This window comes from Hordeum vulgare, chromosome 4H, assembly GCF_904849725.1.
Source record: "Hordeum vulgare subsp. vulgare chromosome 4H, MorexV3_pseudomolecules_assembly, whole genome shotgun sequence".
NCBI classification, from domain to species: Eukaryota; Viridiplantae; Streptophyta; class Magnoliopsida; order Poales; family Poaceae; genus Hordeum; species Hordeum vulgare.
Window position 1 is genome coordinate 92,517,339 of NC_058521.1, and position 21,198 is coordinate 92,538,536.

The following is a 21,198-nucleotide window of genomic DNA, read 5'->3' on the forward strand; positions in this document are numbered from 1 at the left end:
GCACACCCCTCAAGCCTCAAGACAATTTATGACTATCCTGAAGAAAAGTCAAAACACTTGTCAAAGCTTCAGAAGGAAGCAGAAGTTGTTGTGAGGAAATTCAATGAAGAATCTGTTGCTGCTACAACTGCCGCCACTTCCTCTGCAGCTAAGACTTCTGGTACGGCCATTCCTCAAATGAAGTCTGTGCCACCAAAACCAAAGGCTTAAAAGCGTCAAGAGAAAATGCCTCAGAAAGCTGCACCAGCATCAGCTCAAAAACCCTCAGCACCTCCAAAGGCTTGAAAGCCTGAACAGAAGCAGATAGTGAAGCAACTACCCACTGTCTCCAGCTCCTCAGTTCCGTCTGCAACAAGCTCCGAGACAAAGTCTTCACTGACTACCCTGAAGACTAAGGTGATTGCTGGGAGAGGAACAAGATCAAGCCCAAGCAAAATCATCAAAATTCCTCCTGCATCAGAAGGTAGTGATGAATTTGATGATGATACTCTCCAAGCCATAATCAGAAATAAGCAGGAGAGGGTAGCTCAAGCTTCTGGCAGCTCCATTCCTCTCGCCATGGACCCAAAAGTCCTCCTGGATTACATCAACATCTGGTATGAGGACCCCAACACTCCAGTCGATGATTTGAAGCTTCCCCCAGGCATCAGCCACATGGTGGCCACATTCATCAAGGAGGCCAAGTGGAAAGAGCAGCAAGCTAAACAGGCTAAGGTTGCAAAGCTCAAAAAGGAGAAATTCCTCAGACAGAATCTCCTCAACCTGACGCCTGATGCACTTGTGTAAACACATGCTGAATTGAAGACTTCGACTGACAAGCACTCTAAGCTCTCTGATCGTCAAAGTCTCAAAAACAATTTCATCAAATTTGCCACTGACGCAGTTGACAAGTACTCCCTCCTTTCCGGTTTATAGGGATCAAATCTGAAATCTCATCAACCAAGGTGAATTATGAGTGGATGACACTAGTTTAAACTAGCCAATGAAATATTTCTCACATATGCAATTTCCATGGCAATAAATGTAGCATCCTTCTTTTCATTGGACTTGCATGGTGGATGTAGAAAACGATGCATGCATAGCCACTCATCTCATTTCTCTAAACTCTATGAATTAAATATGGCGTGAGACTCAAAGCACTTTAACTCACTTAGACTCAAAATGAGCCTAATATAATGGAAATCTGAAATTTTTGAGATGAGCCCTATAAACCGGAAAGGATGGAGTACAACAAGAAGGCTGCCCCTCCAACACCAACACCTCTGCCTCTGATTGAGGAACCAGCTGATGAAACTGCTCATACTGAGGAAATCCCTCAAGAAAGTCGTGCTGATGAACCGGCTATTGAGGAAATTGCCAAGGAAAACCCAGCTGATGACTCTGCTACAGCTGGTGAAACTGCTCCAGCTGCTTCTAAGCCAGCTGATGACTCTTCTCCAGCTGATGAAACTGCTTCAGCTGAGAAAACCCCTTCACCAAAAGCTTCAAAGGTGAAGAAAATGACTCCGTCTGCATTAGACGTGAAGAAGACTAGAGCTGCTGAAAAGGAAGCCAAGAAGAGAAAAGCTTCCTCAGCAGAAGAATCCACTGAGGCCAAGCGCCTCAAAGCTCTTGAAGAAAATGCACCTCTGGATCCTATGCCTCTCAACGTTGCTCCATCATATGAGATGACTCCCTTCGAAAGTGAAGACAAGGAGCACGTGGCTGATAAGGAAATGAAGAATGATGAGTCTGAGGAACACACCGATGAGGAAATTCGCATTGATGACAGTCCTCAGACCTTCATTCCTCCTGAACAAACTGCACAAGGATCAGCTGCACCAGCTGATGAATCAGGCTCCTCCACCAAGCAAGCTCCTCAAGATGAGGAAAAACAAAGTGAAAATCCTCAGCCTGATGAAATTCAAAATCCTGAGCAAAATCCTCAACCTAAGGCTCAAGCTGACCCAATTCCTCCTCCTGAGCAGAATCCTCAACCTGAGGCTCAGGATGAACCAATTCCTCCCCAGAGCAAAACCCTCAACAAGAAGCTCCCGTTGAGGACATTCCTCAACCAGAGCATGCTCCTCAGCCTGAAGCACAAGCAGATGAAATTCCTCATCCTAAGGAACATGCTGAGGAAAATGCACCAGATCCAGAGAATGCTCTTGTCGTCCTCAATCCAGAAACTGTAATGATTGTCTCTCCTCAAGGCAAGCCAAATAATCTTCAGCCAATGCAGCGTCAGCCGTTCTCCAAGCGGCCTAAGTTTCAAAAGGAATCCTTCTTTGAAGAACGCATGTTCTTCATCGGATAAAATCCCTACGACAATCCTCGCATCAGGCATCTGAAGTTTTGGACCTGGACACAGCTCAACTAGTACGCCTCTGTGTTGTGTGGAAGAAACAAGATTTTCCAGCACAGGCACATTCCTCATGTTCAGTTTGAAGAAATTCCTTGCTTCGCCCTAGTCCTCAACGTTCTTTATGAAGTAGGACTCCTCCCTATGTGCTCAGATATCTACGATTGGAATAGTGAAATCATTCTTCAATTCTATGCAACTCTGCACATCTCTAGAGATCCAACAGACATCAACACATGGGTGCTCGATTGGATGACGCAGAACACATACTTCAAGGCTCCTGCCAATGAGCTGTTGCGTGAACTTCCTGTGTCAATTCCCTCAGAGCAGGCCGTAAAGCTGTATGATGAACGTGAGCTGGCAAACAAGCTGATGGAAGTCCTCATGAAGCCTTTGGCTAAGGGGCAACCACCAAGAACAACCTTCCTGGTCCATGAGCTGAAGTATGAACCTAGGACGGTTTACAGAATCCTCTGCAGCTTTCTTGCGCCAATCAAGGGTCATGATGATGAAGAAGACGTCGTAGGAATCATGAAGAATATCCTCTTCAATATCATCCATGGCATTCCATTTAACATACATGATTTCTTCTTGAGGACTGTGGCAGAAAATGCTATGGCCCCTTTTGACCTGAAGATTTACGCTCCATGGATCATGAGATTAATTAGACACAGGTCAGGCATTAACTATCACGCTGATTTCAACAATCATATCGGTTATATGCCTCCTCTAGGGGTCAACAAGAAGACTTTCGAGCCTGTTGAAGGAAAAGGCAAGTCTATCATTGATGAAGGCAGTCGGCCCCTTGATGGCCAGTTCCGAGAGCCAGATGCTTATTCCTCATGGGATGACACTGAAACCCATCCTCCAAGTCATGTTGCTCCAAGGGTGATGAATACCAGAGAGCTTCTTCTAAGTCTTCACCAAAAGGTGGATCGCAATCACAAGTGGGTCAAACGCCAGTTCGGCGCCATTGTGAAAACCCTCAATGAAACGCAGAATGCTGTGAAGCTTAACCATCATTATCTTCATAAGGTTTTTGATCACACCTGGGCCACACTGGCTCATTTGAAGACTCCGTCAGAACTTGAAGAATTGGAGTTTGTGCAGGACTTCGACTGGTCGTGGCCACCAAAGAAGAAATTCAGGACAATTCCAGTTCCAGACCTTGAGGACAGTTTGTTTTCTTCATTCTGCACTGCTGAATCACATGAAGACCAGCAAGATACTGCCACTGGTCCAAGGAGGAAGTCGGCTCCCAAGAATCCTCATGCGTCTTCCTCAACTCTCAAGAAGTGAAAGTCTTGAGGGGCGTTAGTCCTCAGTTTGTCCCTTTTTGTCACTTGATGACAAAGGGAGAGAAATCTGAGAGTTAGTCCTCACGTGGGATATTTTGGGGGCTTATAAACTTTATTTAAGCTACAAACTCTTGGCTCTTCTGAAGTGTTTTATGTAATGAGTTTTAACTTAAGCCTGATGGTACTCTGATGCTTTTGAACATTTTTCTTCGCATGCTTATTCCTCAAAATTTTAATGCACGCATGCTGGAATTTGTCAGATACCATTTGTCATCATGCATTCTCAATTTCTTCATACTATATGTCGTATGTATGCATGATTTACAAGACTCAGGGGAAGATCTCCATGATATAAATCATCAATGTGCATTTGATGTTAAAATCAAAATCCTCAAGATATGCACATCTTCAGGGGGAGTCTCTCTGAATCTTGATTTCAAATTCCTCAAATGAGTATTTACACTTCATATTTTTATCCCTGTTGAAGACTTAACCTAATTGTCATCAACCACCAAAAAGGGGGAGATTGTAAGTGCATCTAGTGCCCCTTAGTGATTTTGGTGGTTTGAAGACATATAGGTTAAGTATCTAATGTGTTCGTGAGTGTACATAGGATCTATAAGTCGCTGAGGAGTTTGAAATATTCGATGAATATCGAGCCCTAAAAATGTATATCTTCGGCTGAAGAAATTGGTCCGAAGCTGAAGAATTGAGTCGCGAAGAAATTGCGATGAAATTGATATTCCTGAAGAAGATATTGAAAATGAGGAGTTCGGTGCGTCTTGAAGAAAATCAATCTGAAGACTTTGAAGCCTGAAGATTTATCCTTTCTATTTTATTTTCCTCACACTTGAGTAATAGGAACACCGTACTTTTAAAGGAGGTCAAAGTTACACATTGGAATGCATTTCCTCATGATACTCAACCCAAGCCTAATCCTACCAAAAGCCTCAAGTGAGGAATATGAGAGACATGAGGACTCTCACAGTTGAGGGTCCCGACCGTTATCGATAGTCACGCCACATCATTGGTCTTATCCACACCAACTATCATATTATTTAAGGGCATTAATGTCAAATCATGTCGGGATGTTCCCAGGCTATGAATAGGTGCCCCCACAACCATTAGCTGGTTGGCTGCTCCGTGAGAAATTGACACTTGTCATAAGAGAAACCCAAATTCCTCAGAGTCTTCGAGAGTAATTCATCAGTGAGGAAATACCCCAAAAACCAAACCACAAACCAAAAACCAAGTGATTGAGCATCACTGAAGAAGTTTTTCCTATGTGGGACTGAAGCCTTTTACCTTTGAGGGTTGTGCATCCTCCAGACGGTTAGGTGTCATGGTCTAGAGCAATCCAGCAGTCAATTGTGGATCGCCAGGTGACCATGTTTGTGAGGGTTTGGAAGTCTCCCCTGAAGACTTACCACGAGTGTTGGGAGAGGACTGTGTGTTCTTAGCCCAAAGAGAATACGGTAGGGACTCTGTGTCCCAAAACTGTGTGTCCTTTGGTTTCAATACCAAGCCGCTCCAAACCAGATGTACAACTGTCACAGCAGTTGGAACTGGGTCATCGACCACTATCTTCACTGTGAAACAGGTTCTATTTCCTCACCTCTTTATATTCCTCAGATTGTGTGTTGATGATTTTCACTGTCACTCTTTGAAGAATTTGCTGAAAACTTTCTCTGAAATTCCTCAACCCCAAATTCTTCACGCGAGTTAATCCTCATCTGTTTTCTGCGTGCCTGCATAATGTGCAAACTGTTTTCATATTCTTCATCCTGAAAAATTGTTGTAGTGATACTTTGCACTCTTGATCCTTTGTTGTTTCCGTTGTAAGTTAGTCATCAGTGAGGAATTTCCTCAAAAGGAATTTCCTCAGTGATGAAATTCTAAAAAATCTCCTGTTCACCCCCCCTCTAGTCGATATAATGCACTGTCAGTTTTCATCCCTATTCACAAAGAGACAAGCACCCCGAGGAGGAGTTTTTGGGGGTTTGGTTATCCTTGCGCATCCTCGGCCCATGATAACGTGAGGGTAGTCTATATATTCCAACCCCTCCAAAGGTTAGCGATCCATCTAGTAGCTAGAGTTCTCACCTAATTTTTTTCAGCTTTGAAAAACACACGGATTTCCCAAAATAGGACACCTATCACTAATAGGCTTAAGCTCTTGACACCAAAAGTCCAAACATTACTCAAATAAATACCTCAAAACTATTGCAAGTTACTACTATACTTAAATAGCAACCTCAATTAACTACTCATGCAAGACACACAACTCACTGCAACAAGCCAACTCTCTAAACAAGATAAACATGATAACTCAAGAGAGTTCCAAAAGCATCCTATTTAAAATCTCTTAAAAAGATAAAGCATGAGAACTAAGAGCTAAACGTGATAGTTATGACCCACAAGTATAGGGGATCTATCATAGTCCTTTCGGTAAGTAAGAGTGTCGAACCCAATGAGGAGCAGAAGGATCTGACAAGTGGTTTTCAGCAAGGTAATATCTGCAAGCATTGAAATTATCGGTAACAAGTAGTTGTGAGGTGAGATGATTCGTAGAAAGTAGCAAGTAACAAAAGTAGCAACGGTGCAGAAAAGTGGCCCGATCCCTTTTGTAGCAAGGGACAAGCCTGGACAAAGTCTTATAGGAGGTAAAACGCTCCCGAGGACACATGGGAATTTCTGTCAAGCTAGTTTTCATCATGTTCATATGATTCACGTTCGTTACTTTGATAGTTTGATATGTGGGTGGACCGACGCTTTGGTACTGCCCTTACTAAGACAAGAATCCCACTTATGATTAACCCCTCTCGCAAGCATCCGCAACTACAAAATAAGAATTAAGACAAAGTCTAACCATAGCATTAAACTACTGGATCCAAATCAACCCCTTACAAAGCAACGCATAAACTAGGGTTTAAGCTTCTGTCACTCTAGCAACCCATCATCTACTTACTACTTCCCAATGCCTTCCTCTAGGCCCAAATAATGGTGAAGTGTAATGTAGTCGACGGTCACATAACACCACTAGAGGAAAAACAACATACAACACATCAAATTATCGAACGAATACCAAATTCACATGACTACTTATAGCATGACTTATCCCATGTCCTCAGGAACAAAATTAACTACTCACAAAGAATAATCATATTCATGACCAGAGAGGTAATGAGTAGCATCAAAGATCTGAACATAAACTCTTCCACCAAGTAATACAACAAGCATCAACTACAAAGAGTAATTAACACTACTAGCAACCTTACAAGTACCAATCGGAGTCGCGAGACAGAGATTGGTTACATGTGATGAACTAGGGTTTGGAGATGAGATGGTGCTGATGAAGATGTTGATGGTGATGAGTCCCCTCCAACGAGAGGAGTGTTGGTGATGACGATGGCGACGATTTCCCCCTCCGGGAGGGAAGTTTCCCCGGCAGGATCGTCCTGCTGGAGCTCTAGATTGGTTCTGCCCAAGTCCCGCCTTGTGGCGGCGGCGAATCCTCCGAAAATCCTCCTCTTGATTTTTTCCAGACCAAAACCCTTCTTGTAGCAAAAGAGGGGGTCCAGTGGGCCAGCAGGGAGCTCGAAAGCCGCTAGGCGCGGCCAGGGGGTGGTCGCGCCTAGCAGGCTTGTGGCCACGTGCTGGAGCCCCTGTGGCATTTCTTCGGCCTGGTATTTTTTAAAAATCCCAAAAAAAATCCACATTGATTTTCACGGCTTTTGGAGTTGCGCAGAATAGGCATCTCAAACTTGCTCCTATTTCAGGCCAGAATTCCAGCTGCCGGCATTCTCCCTCTTCATGTAAACCTTGCAAAATAAGACAGAAAAGGCATAAGTATTGTACCGTGAAGTGTAATAACAGCCCAAAAAGCGATAAATATCAACATGAAAGCATGATGCAAAATGGACGTATCAACTCCCCCAAGCTTAGACCTCGCTTGTCCTCAAGCGAAAGCCGAGATTAATAAATATGCCCACATGTTTAGGGAGAGAGGTGTCAACAAAACAAGATACGAACATGTAGGCATCATGATGATTGTCAGAACAGCAATACCAACATATAATCTCTCATGCTAAAGTGATAATTCCTTCACAAAGTAAAGCATGGATCAAGAACCTTACCGAGAATTAACAACCGGTAGCCTTTAGTCATTGAAGCAATTGCAATTTATCACAACATCAGAAAGACTCAAATAAGAGCTTGTAAAGCAAATCCACATACTCAATCATCTTTTCGTTCTCTACAATTGCAACAACTCACGTGGTACTCAAGAGATCAAAGTTTCAGTTGGACACAGAGAAAGATAGGGGCTTATAGTTTCGCCTCCCAACCATTTACCTGAAGGGTAATGTCAACAACAATAATTCATGAATACTTACCTCCAAGTTGACATATGAATATAGATCTTTCCCAAGCATATGATGTTAGCCAAGATAAAGGCGAAATAAAGAATTGGTGAAGATCATCATGACTCTTTCAAGGGCAAAAGTTAAAGGTACAAGAAAGGACCTTCGCAGAGGGAAGCGGAGGTTTTCATGTGCTTTTGAGGTTTGGATGCGTGTCCTCTTAGTGTGGAGGAACGTCACTTTATATTGCCTCCTGTGATAAAGAACTTTATTATGCAGTCTGTCCCTTTTATGTCTTCCTCATCACAGGTTCGTACAAAGCTTATTTTCCACACACTAATAGATCATACATATTTAGGGAGCAATTTTTATTGCTTGCAGCGATGACAACTTACTTGATGGATCTTATTCAATCCATAGGTAGGTATGGTGGACTCTGATGGCAAAATTGGGTTGAAGGTTTATGGATGCACAAGTAGTATTTCTACTTGGTGCGGGAGTTTTGGCTAGTATGAGGTGGAAGCAATCGTCACATGCTAAGGGATCTCTAATCATATAACATTGTTCGGAACCAAGCAAACACAATTGATTATGTTGTCTTCCTTGTCCAACATGCAATAGTTTAGTGAGTGTTCACAATCATAGATGGTGTTAAATATGATATATTTATATGTGAACCTCTCCTTCTTTATCACTTCCTATTAATTGCAACAATGACCAAGGTCTACGTTTGTCTACCCTCAACAAGTTTCAATCATCATTCTTTTTGTATGTGAAGCCATCACTTCCCATAAGATCATTGCATGATCTTTCATGCTTTTGTTCTTTTCTCAATCTTTTGATCATGGCATGAGGCAAGGCCCTTCAAGTAAGACACTCTTTATTATATGGCACACGAGCTCGAATACATCGGGGGTGACACAAAGCAAAACTCAAGCCTAAAACACTAAGACCTTTATTCTACTAGAGAAAGAGAAAACTGAAAAGGAACAAACTAAAACAAAGGTAAAGGCAAAAGATGTGATGGTGATACGATACCGGGGCAACTCCCCCAAGCTTGCACAAGCCAAGGGATTGCCCATACCCATGCTTAGTTGTCTTCCTTTTGAGGTGATGGTGGTGGAGTTGTTGCAGAGGTCTTGATCTTGTTTAATTTCCACTTGAGCATAAAATTCTGCTCCCTGAGATCATCATTTTCTTCTTCAAGCCTCAACACCCTTTGGCAAAGTTCCTGCTTACTCTCCTGCAAGAAACGAGAAGGGATAAACAAAGTCTTAGGCTTCTTCCTTGAGTCAGGGAGGCTCGACTTCTTGAACTGCACATGCGTGTGTCCAAGTTGAGGTAGAGGAGCCTCCTCCTCATCGGAACTTGTTTGTTCCTTCCCCTTGGGATCATAATATTCTTCCTCATCAGTGGTCCAACCATAAGGATCCAAGTCCCCATAGACCTTGGGGTTAGCAAGGTAATCGGCCACATCGCTCTCCCCCTGTGAATCTTGAGAAGACATCTTGCCCTAAATCTGCGGCAGAAAACAGGCTCGAAACGAAAACACAGGAAATCTGCATGATACGAGGGTCAGACCTTTCGGGAGAATATATAATCCTTTTTTCCGACCAGAAGGAGTACTCCGCACGAAAACGGAGTCCGGGAGGCACACGAGGTGGCCACAAGCCCCCCAGGCGCGGCTAGGGGTTGGCCCGCGCCTGGCAGGCTTATCGCCTCCTCGTGCGCTTTCCGGACTAATTCAAAATTTTCTATTTTTTTCAAAATATTCCAAAACAGAGAAAAATTCTTACTGGAGTTTTGGAGTCTGTTTACTTACGGAATCACATACCTCTTCGTTTTCGGAGTCTGAAATAGGATGATAAATATCCCTTAGGTATTCCTCCGGAGTTATGGTATTGATAATATTGCTTTCAACATTTATGGGAGTACCTGAGATATAATGCTTGATTCTCTACCCATTTACAACTCTCGGACAATTACCTTCCGTGTTGCTGATCTTGATAGCACCGGAACGATATACTTCCTCAACAATATAGGGACCTTCCCATTTAGAGAGAAGCTTGCCTGCAAAAAATCTTAAACGAGAATTATATAGCAAGACATAATCACCTACATTGAACTCACGCTTTTGTATCCTTTTATCGTGCCACCTCTTAACCTTTTCTTTGAACAACTTGGCATTCTCATATGCCTGAGTTCTCCATTCATCAAGTGAGCTAATATCAAATAACCTCTTCTCACCAGCAAGTTTGAAATCAAAGTTGAGCTCTTTGATTGCCCAATAAGCTCTATGCTCTAGCTCAAGAGGTAAATGACATGCTTTGTCGTGCACCATTTTGTACACAGACATGCCCATGGGATTCTTATAGGCAGTTCTATAAGCCCACAGTGCATCATCGAGCTTCTTAGACCAATTCTTCCTAGATCTATGGATAGTGTTTTGTAGAATCAGTTTAATATCTCTATTGCTTAGCTCTACTTGACCACTGAACTAAGGGTGATAGGGAGACGCAATTCTATGGTTGACATCGTACTTAGCAAGCGTTTTACGGAAAGCACCATGAATGAAATGTGAACCACCATCGGTCATTAGATATCTAGGGACTCCAAATCTAGGGAAAATAACTTCTTTAAGCATCATGTTAGAGGTGTTGTGATCAACACTACTAGTGGGGATAGCTTCTACCCACTTAGTGACGTAATCAACAGCAACTAGGATATGAGTATACCCATTGGATTTTGGAAAAGGTACGATATATTCAAAGCCCCAAACATCAAATGGTTCAATGACAAGTGAATAGTTCATAGGCATTTCCTCACGTTTACTGATATTACTTATTCTTTGACATTCGTCACAAGACAAGACACACTTACGGGCATCCTTGAAGAGAGTGGGCCAATAGAAACCTGATTGCAATACCTTATGTGCAATTCTATCTCCCGCATGGTGTCCTCCATAGGCCTCGGAGTGACACTTCTGTAGGATCTGTCCCTGTTCATGTTCAGGTACACAATGTCTAATAACACCATCTACTCCTTCCTTATAAAGGTGAGGATCATCCCAGAAGAAATGTCTCAAGTCAAAGAAGAATTTATTATTTTGCTGGTATGTGAAACTAGGTGGTATATATTTGGCAACGATATAGTTTGCATAATCAGCATACCACGGTGCACTACGTGAAGTATTGATGAAATTCAATTGCTCATCAGGAAAGCTATCATCAATAGGTTGTGGGTCATCAAGAACGATCTCCAACCTAGACAAGTTATCTGCTACGGGGTTATCAGCACCCTTCCTGTCGACAACGTGCAAATCAAATTCTTGTAGCAAGAGGACCCATCTGATAAGTCTAGGTTTAGCATCTTTCTTCTTCATTAAGTACTTTATAGAAGCATGATCAGTGTGAATAGTGACTTTGCAATCAACTATGTAAGACCTGAACTTTTCACATGCGAACACGACTGCTCAAAATTCCTTTTCTGTAGTAGCATAGTTTCTTTGGGCACTGTCTAGAGTTTTACTAGCATAGTGAATAACATTCAACTTCTTATCAACTCTTTGTCCTAGGACAGCACCAACAGCATAATCACTAGCATCACACATGATTTCAAAAGGTAAGTTCCAATTAGGTGGTTGAACAATAGGTGCAGTTATCAAGGCCTTCTTAAGTATTTTGAAGGCTTCCTCACAATCTTCGTCAAAAACAAAAGGAATATCCTTTTGCAAGAGATTGGTAAGAGGACTAGAAATCTTAGATAAGTCTTTAACGAACCTTCTATAGAAACCAGCATGACCAAGGAAACTTCTTATACCTTTGATATCTGTGGGGTATGGCATTTTCTCGATTGCATCATCCTTAGCCTTATCGACTACAATACCTCTTTCAGAAATTTTATGTCCTAAGACGATGCCTTCATTAACCATAAAGTGGCACTTCTCCCAATTCAAGACAAGATTGGTGTCTTTACATCTCTGCAAAACCCTATCAAGGTTGCTGAGGCAATCATCAAAAGAAGACCCGTAAACGGAGAAGTCATCCATGAAAACCTCAACAATCTTTTCACAAAAGTCAGAGTATATAGCCATCATACATCTTTGAAAGGTGGCAGGTGCATTACATAAACCAAAAGGCGTACGTCTATAAGCAAAGGTACCGAAAGGGCAGGTGGAAGTGGTTTTCTCCTGATCAGCTCGTGCAACTAGTATTTGGGAGAAACTAGAATAACTGTCTAGAAAGCAGAAGTGTGTGTGCTTAGACAGTCTTTCTAACATATGGTCGATAAAAGGCAAAGGGTAATGATCTTTCCTAGTGGCTTTATTCAATTTCCTAAAATCGATCACCATCCTATAGCCAGTAATAATCCTCCGTGGGATCAATTCATCCTTATCATTAGGGACAACGGTAATACCTCCCTTCTTAGGGACGCAATGCACCGGACTCACCCAATCACTATGAGCAACAGGAAGATAATACCTGCTTCCAGGAGCTTTAGTATTTATTTTATTACTACCTATTTCATCTTAGGATTTAATCTCCGTTGATGATCGACAACTGGTTTGGAATTAGGATTAGTTTTAATCTTGTGCTGGCATAGAGTGGGACTAATGCCCTTAATATCATCAAGAGTATATCCAATAGCCGCACGGTGCTTCCTCAGAGTTTTTAGTAACTTCTTTTCTTCATTATCTGAGAGGCTAGCACTAATAATAACAATATATATCTCTTTTTCATCAAGATAAGCATACTTAAGAGTATCTGGCAACTGTTTAAGCTAGAACACAGGATCACCCTTTGGTGGGGGTGGATCCCCAAGCAGTTCAGCAGGCAAATTATTCTTAAGGATAGGATATTGTTCTAAGACAACCCTATCTATCTCATCTCTCTCATACATATGCATATCATTTTCATGCTCAAGCAAGTATTGCTCTAAGGGGTCAGTAGGAGGCATTGCAAGAGAAGCTAAGGCAATAGTTTCATCCTTACTGGGCAACACTTTTTCATGAGGTTGTCTACCAAACTTGGAGAAATTGAACTCGTGTGACACACCTTCAAAGCCAACAGTGACAGTTTGCTTCTCACAGTCAATGTGAGCATTGACGGTATTAACAAAAGGTCTGCCAAATATGACGGGACAAAAGCTATCTTGGGTGGTAGCAAGAACGAGGAAATCAGAAGGATACTTCGTTTTACCACACAAGACTTCAACATCCCTAACAATTCCCACAGGGCAGATAGTATCTCTATTGGCAAGCTGAATAGTGACATCAATAGGTTCTATCTCAATAGGTGCAATCTCGTCTTTCATTTTCATCATATAAGGATTGAGGTATTGCACTAACACTAGCACCCACATCACATAAACCATGATAACAATGATCTCCTATCTTAACAGAAACAATAGGTGTGCCAACAACAGGCCTATGTTTGTCTCTAGCATGTGGTTTAGCAATTCTAGCAGCATCTTCACATAAGTGAATATTATGGCCATCAACATTGCCGGACAGGAGATCTTTGATAATAGCAATGATATGTTCAACTCTAATTTTCTCAGGGGGTGTAGGTGTTCTAATGTAGCCTCTACGTATCACAGTTGAAGCTTTAGAATGATCCTTTATCCTAACAGGGAAAGGTGGTTTCTCAATGTAGGCACTACGAATAATAGGATCATTATAGGCAATCAATTTCTCTTCAACCGGATTGGGTTTAACTACATTGACTTCTAAGGGAGGATGATATTTAAACCACTTCTCTTTGGGGAGATCAATATGAGCAGCAAATGATTCACACAATGAAGCTACTATCTCAAAGTCAAGTCCATACTTGGCGTTAAAGTCACAAAAAGTATTCGTTTCAACAAAGGATTTAACGCAATCAAACTTGAAATTCATACCTGACTCCTTACCTTCTTCAAGATCCCAATCTTCAGAGTTGCGTTTAATTCTTTCCAATAAATTCCATTTGAAGTCAATGTCTCTCTTCATAAAAGAACAAGTACAAGAAGTGTCAAGCATGGTGCGATCATCATGAGAAAGCCGAGCATAGAAGTTCTGAATGATAATTTCTCTCGAGATCTCATGATTGGGGCATGAATATAACATTGATTTAAGCCTCCCCCAAGCTTGAGCGATGCTTTCTCAGTCACTAGGCCAAAAATTATAAATATAATTCTGATCACGATGTACTCAATGCATAGGATAAAACTTTTGATGAAATTCCAATTTCAATCGATTGTAGTTCCATGATCCAGTATCATCACATAGCCTATACCATGTCAACGCCTTATCCCTCAAAGATAAGGGAAAGACCTTCTTCTTGACCTCATCCTCGGGCAAACCTACAAGCTTAAATAAACCACAAACTTCATCTACATAGATTAGATGCAAGTCTGGATGTGATGTTCCATCTCCGGTAAAAGGATTAGCCAGCAGTTTCTCAAGCATACCCGAAGGAAATTCATAGAAAATATTTTCAGTAGGTGCAGCAGGTTGAGGAGCAACTCTTTGTGCTTCCGTTCGAGGTGAATATACCCCAAACAAGCCCCTCAAAGGATTAGTTTCCATGGTGACAAGTGACAATAAATTTCATCACACTATATGAATGTTTCCTTACCAATGGCGCTTCACTCCCCGACAACGGTGCTAGAAAAGAGTCTTGATGACCCACAAGTATAGGGGATCTATCGTAGTCCTTTCGATAAGTAAGAGTGTCGAACCCAACGAGGAGCAGAAGGATCTGACAAGTGGTTTTCAGCAAGGTAATATCTGCAAGCACTCAAATTATTGGTAACAAGTAGTTGTGTGGTGAGATGATTCGTAGCAAGTAGCAAGTAACAAAAGAAGCCATGACAAAGTGGCCCAATCCCTTTTGTAGCAAGGGACAAGCCATGACAAAGTCTTATAGGAGGTAAAACGCTCCCGAGGACACATGGGAATTTCTGTCAAGCTAGTTTTCATCATGTTCATATGATTCGTGTTCGTTACTTTGATAGTTTGATATGTGTGTGGATCGGCGCTTGGGTACTGCCCTTACTTGGACAAGCATCCCACTTATGATTAACCCCTCTCGCAAGCATCCGCAATTACGAAAGAAGAATTAAGACAAAGTCTAACCATAGCATTAAACTACTGGATCCAAATCAGCCCCTTACGAAGCAACGCATAAACTAGGGCTTAAGCTTATGTCACTCTAGCAACCCATCATCTACTTACTACTTCCCAATGCCTTCCTCTAGGCCCAAATAATGGTGAAGTGTTATGTAGTCCATGTTCACATAACACCACTAGAGGAAAAACAACATAGAACACATCAAATTATCGAACGAATACCAAATTCACGTGACTACTTATAGCATGACTTATCCCATGTCCTCAGGAACAAAAGTAACTACTCAAAAAGCATAATCATATTCATGACCAGAGAAGTAATGAGTAGCATCAAAGATCTGAACATAAACTCTTCCACCAAGTAATCCAACTAGCATCAACTATAAAGAGTAATTAACACTACTAGCAACCTTACAAGTACCAATCGGAGTCGCGAGACGGAGATTGGTTACAAGTGTTGAACTAGGGTTTGGAGATGAGATGGTGCTTATGAAGATGTTGATGGTGATGAGTTCCCTCCGATGAGAGGAGTGTTGGTGATGACGATGGCGACGATTTCCCCCTCCGGGAGGGAAGTTTCCCCGGTAGGATCGTACTACCGGAGCTCTAGATTGGTTCTGCTCAAGTTCCGCCTCGTGGCGGCGGCGAATCCTCCAATGCCTCCTCTTGATTTTTCGAGACCGAAACCCTTCTTGTAGCAAAAGAGGGGGGCCAGTGGGCCAGCAGGGAGCTCACAAGCCCCCTAGGCATGGCTAGGGGGGTGGATGAGCCTAGTAGGCTTGTGACCACCTGCTGGCGCCCCTCTGGCACTTCTTCGGCCCAGTATTTTTTATAAATCGCAAAAAAACCACATTGATTTTCACGGCTTTTGGAATTGCGCAGAATAGGCATCTCAAACTTGCTCCTATTTCAGGCCAGAATTCCAGCTGCCGGCATTCTCCCTCTTCATGTAAACCTTGCAAAATAAGAGAGAAAAGGCATAAGGATTGTACCGTGAAGTGTAATAACAGCCCAAAAAGCAATAAATATCAACATGAAAGCATGATGCAAAATGGACGTATCAGATAGCAACTATGAAAAGATAAAGAACACACAAAAAGATAGACATGAAAACCTATGTTGTGTTCTAGGGTGGAGTGGAGCGTGTTTCTCTCCCAAACAAAGAAGGCTAGGGTGCAACTTGTTATGAACAGCAAGCAAAACTAAAACAAACTAAAAAAGTAAAGAGCGGGACGCTCCAAGCATAGCACATAACATATGAAGTGATAAAAATATAGCATGGAGAAGGACAAACTGATGATTCTTGATGGAGAAGGGGATGTACGGGGGTATCCTGTTGTTGTTTTTTCACGGCAGATGTCCTCGTGAAAGGACTTAGTGATGGAGCCATCGCACCTTGGTGGGGAGTCAAAGGGGGTGAGCGAAAGCGAGACTCATATTTATCCAGGTTCGGCCCCTCGTGTGGAGGTAAAAGCCTACGTCCTGCTTTGTGTAGATTGATGATGGTTTCGATTACAAGGAGGGCGTATCTCGCCTGGCCTAGCTCTCGATGATTTCTAACTTGCCCTGTCTTCCCAGAGACTCGCCTTTATATACAGGTTGAGGCCCTAGGGTTTACAAGAGTCGTAGCCACGCTACATATTGTGGCTTTCCATATCTCTAAGTCGTCGTGCTATCCAAGACTAGAGACCTCCTTGGCGGCCTATCCTCTGCATCGCTCCTTAACCGCCATCCGGCTCCTGTGCCCTTGGGCCAAGGCTTGCATTACCAAAGGATGAGTCGCCCCTATAGTGACCCAGCCTAGTTAGGGCGGGTTACACCGCAGGGAATATCCCCAACATTAGGCCCTAGATTGACTTGAATTTATTCATGCCAATGAACTTCTGCTCATTTTGGGGCGACTTGTATCACTCCTATCTTTTGACAAACGACAAGCCGCCATCCATCATGAATTGTTTGAGCCGACAAGCAGGTTTTGATGACATCACCTTTTCCCTGCAATTTCGGGACTTAATGACGCAACCACCCAATGGATCTTTTCTCTCCGCCATTTGGTTATCCCGGAAATTCACGCGCTACCATTGCAAATCTTTAATCTGTCGCCTCTATTCCTGCGCGTGCCGCATCATTTCCAGCGCCCGGCCTTTAAATAACCGCAGGGGGAGTGGGGGCACCGTCACCTACCCCCACTTCGTCTTCCTCGCCAGCTTCGTCTTCCTCGCGCATGCGCCTCTGTTTGTTCGCGTTCCCTAAGCTCCGTCGCCAGCCATCGTGGTCCGGACGCCTCCAGGCCAACTGAAGGCGCATGATCCACCGCAAATATTCCGCATCCTCCTCCGGGGATCGTCCTTCTTTCTCACGTAAGCACCTTTCCCCCATTAGGGTTAGACCTCGCCGCCATGTTCGTCTAGGTTAGCTTCGAAATGCAACGATGATCCCCCTTCTATTTTAGATCCATCAATCAAACTTCCGATAGATCCTCCGTAGTAGTAAAGCACGGTAGCATCACCGCATCTACTCGTCATTTTGATGTTTTTACTTGATAGATTCATACGGCTCCCCTGTCGCATTGTTGCGTTCATAGTCTTCGCAGTTTCGTCAAGCATTATCTCTTTAATTTGACCCACCCGTAGATACGTATTTCTTTGCTCGCTTTTAGAAACCTGTTTATCCTACTCCCGGGAATATCCTTAAGGAAGAAATACTTTTTGAGTTGCCACTCGCCATCTTCCACCACAACGAGTTAGAACATTATCAAAACTACGCCCTTGATTGCCGAATGGCGAGTCATAACGCCTTTGTAGACATACCATAAATCGCTCAACTAGTAAGTTAGAATATCCTCATATCCAAACCATTGGTCACTTAATGGCGAGTCATAAGGTCCCTACAGACATATTGTAGATCTCCAACTGGCGAGTTACCACATTTTATGGTCCTTAATGATCCGCCTTGTTCCTTCTTTTTTGTAGTCATGGTCAGCATCTCAAAATGCAATTGGTTACCAACCAAGATCAATGTCACCTTTGTCGAGAAATACGTCAAGGCGGGTTATCTTGATAGTAAGGAGGTTATTGGTTGGTGGACCGCCCCAGGCGAGGTGACTCCCAATCCTGCCGAGGGGGAAGTAGTTGTTTTTATTGATCATCTTGAACGAGGCTTCAAACCGCCCGGGCCGAAGTTTTTTAGAGACGCTCTACACTTCCTCAATGTTCACCCTCAGGATCTGGGACCCAACTCTATCAGTAACCTTGTCAATTCTAAGTATTTTGCGAGGCATGTCTGCAGATAGAGCCCACATTTCCATTATTTTGGAACTTCTTCCATCTGAATCGCCAGACCAAATTTACCAACGGGCCCAACTTGGAACTCGGAGGGGTCAACGTCCAGCGGCGCCGCGAACGTGGGTTTCCATCTGTCGTCCTGCCCAGCCATCCCAAAGGCTGGGCCCAGTGAGAACCCACTTCTGGGTTATAGAGAAGATCGCTTACCCATGGACTTCAAGCTGCCAAAGAACTTACCCAAGAAGAAGAATTAGAATTCATCCCCATCTTCTCCGAGCTAAGGTCTTTGACGAATAATGGGCTCACCGGGGTTGACCTATTCTGTTGTTGGGTGGAGTGGAATATTCTTCCTCTGAGTCGCCGGGATGGTCTAATGTGCGAGTACAATGGCAGCGTGAACCATCCCCAATGCTTTTTTATAGAAGACTCCCTGAGCAAGACATTGTTGACATAATCAAGAAGTTAACCGGTGAATCCTTGGAAAACGGTGCCAAGGTCAGGCTCAAGCCTTTCTGCCTCTCCAACCCGGCTCCACCGGTAACAATCTAAGTCGCCTCCCTTTACCCTTTTCAACATATGTGCCAATGTTCCAGGTTTGAAATTTTATTCTATCCACCAGAAAAGTGATGCATTTTGGTCTTGAAGGCCAAAGGTGACTGCCCAGAAAACAACTAAGCCGCCACCGAATAAGAAGAAGAATAAGAGCAAGGGCAAAGCCGCAGTCAAGGAGTCATCCTTCGTCGGCAAGTCCCAAGCCAGCGAAGAACAGTCACAGATAAAATTTTACCCTTTTGTTTGTCATCATTATGTTCCGACTTATGCTTATATCATTTTACCTTTATGCGTAGGACGATGGCTATGAGAGCCAAGATAAAGTAGTTGAGGTAATTTCTATTTCTTCTGACTCAACTTCCTCTACACCTAAGCCGGCTAGGCAAATTTGTGGAGAAGTTCCCATGTTTCACCCAAATTCTTGTCTGGACCCTAATTTCTTTTTGAAGAAGGCGAAGTATGCTCCCAAACGTAAAACCCGAAGCCGTTTTGGCAACTTAGTTTCCGGGTTACCTGAAAAGACAACCGGTCGGAAGTGCACAAGTGAGGTATACTCCTGTTGAACACACTTTCCTCCTTGTAGAAAATGTGATTCACAACTCGTTCACTCCTTGAACTTTTATTATTTCAGGTCTCTCCTCCTTCATCTGGCGACTCAGTGATGTCAGCTCTTCCGCCAATGATTCGTGTACATGGGTAAGTTCTTTTATTAACCTTTTTCCTTCCCAATAATGATATTTGCTCTAACTTTGATGTCTTCATCTCAGAGCACAAGCAAAGAAGAGAAAAACTGGCGACTTGTCTTGTGCTCCTAAGACGACTGAGGTGTTAGGCATGAGCTTCTGTGCCCCAGAGTTTGATGAAGACCAAGCGGCGGCTCGTGATGATCATGTGGATGACATTCCTGACATCTGGATCGACTCTCTGGGCCCTCTAAAGGAAACCACTGAAAATGTTAACCCGCCGAGCCCTTCCAAGGCGACTGAAGATCCAGATGCCGTAATTGTTACTGGTACTGGCTACTCCAAGCCTGCAACAGTGGTGTTATCCAAACATGCATCAAAAGAGTCCCATCCTTCCACGGAACAAGATATCACTAAGCTGAAGCTTCCCCATTACGAAAAGCTTGAATTTGAGCAACTCTCCTCTGGCTTCGTTAGTCGCCTGGATACGAGTTATTAAATGGAGAAGATTTTGATCAACATGATGAGAGTCAAGCATGAGGTATATCCTTTATTATGTGTTCTTCCACCCATTAGCTTTCCAGGAGACTAGTATTGCTTGATGAAAGATGAGCCGGGTCTTGGATTTAGAGAAAAACTTCAACCTGTATCCCCCAAGGGCCGGGTCATATCTTGAAAGATGAGTCGGGTCTCGTATTAGACAAAAAACTTCACCCTGTAGCCCCCAAGGGACGGGTCATCTTTTGAAAGATGAGCCGGGTCTTGAATTAGATAAAAACTTCAACCTGTAGCCCCCAAGGGTCGGGTCATCTTTTGAAAGATGAGTCGGGTCTTGAATTAGATAAAAACTTCACCCTGTAGCCCCCAAGGGCCGGGTCAACTTTTGAAAGATGAGTGAGGTCTTGAATAAGATAAAAACTTCAACCTGTAGCCACCAAGGGTCGGGTCATCTTTTGAAAGATGAGTCGGGTCTCGAATTAGATAAAAACTTCAACCTGTAGCCCCCAAGGGTCGGGTCATCTTTTGAAAGATGAGTCGGGTCTTGAATTAGATAAAAACTTCAACCTGTAGCCCCCAAGGGCCGGGTCATCTTTCGAAAGATGATCCAGGTCTTGAATTAGATAAAAACTTCAACTTGTAGCCCCCAAGGGCCGGGTCATCTTTTGAAAGATGAGTCGGGTCTTGAATTTTGTATGACTACGAAAAGAATCATACATTAGCCCCCAAGTGTCTGGGATGTTGCTTGCAACAGTTCTGAAACTTGTCTCCCCAAAATTTGTTTGCAGGAATCTATGACCCGGGCCGAGTCGTCTCTTGTTGACTTGAAGAAAAAGTTAACCGAACAACAGAATGCAACTGAGGAAAAATATCGGTTGGCCCTAGCTGATCAAGCCGCCATCCTGAAGCGGGCGGAACAAACCGAGGAAAAGCTAGAAGCCGCCCTATAGGAGCTCTCCGGGCTAAAAAATCATGTCTCCAACATGACCCAAGCCATCTTTGGTAAGGAGCAATTCTCTCGTTCATAAAGAAAAGTCAGAATTTAGTTTGCAAATATTAACTGTCATTGT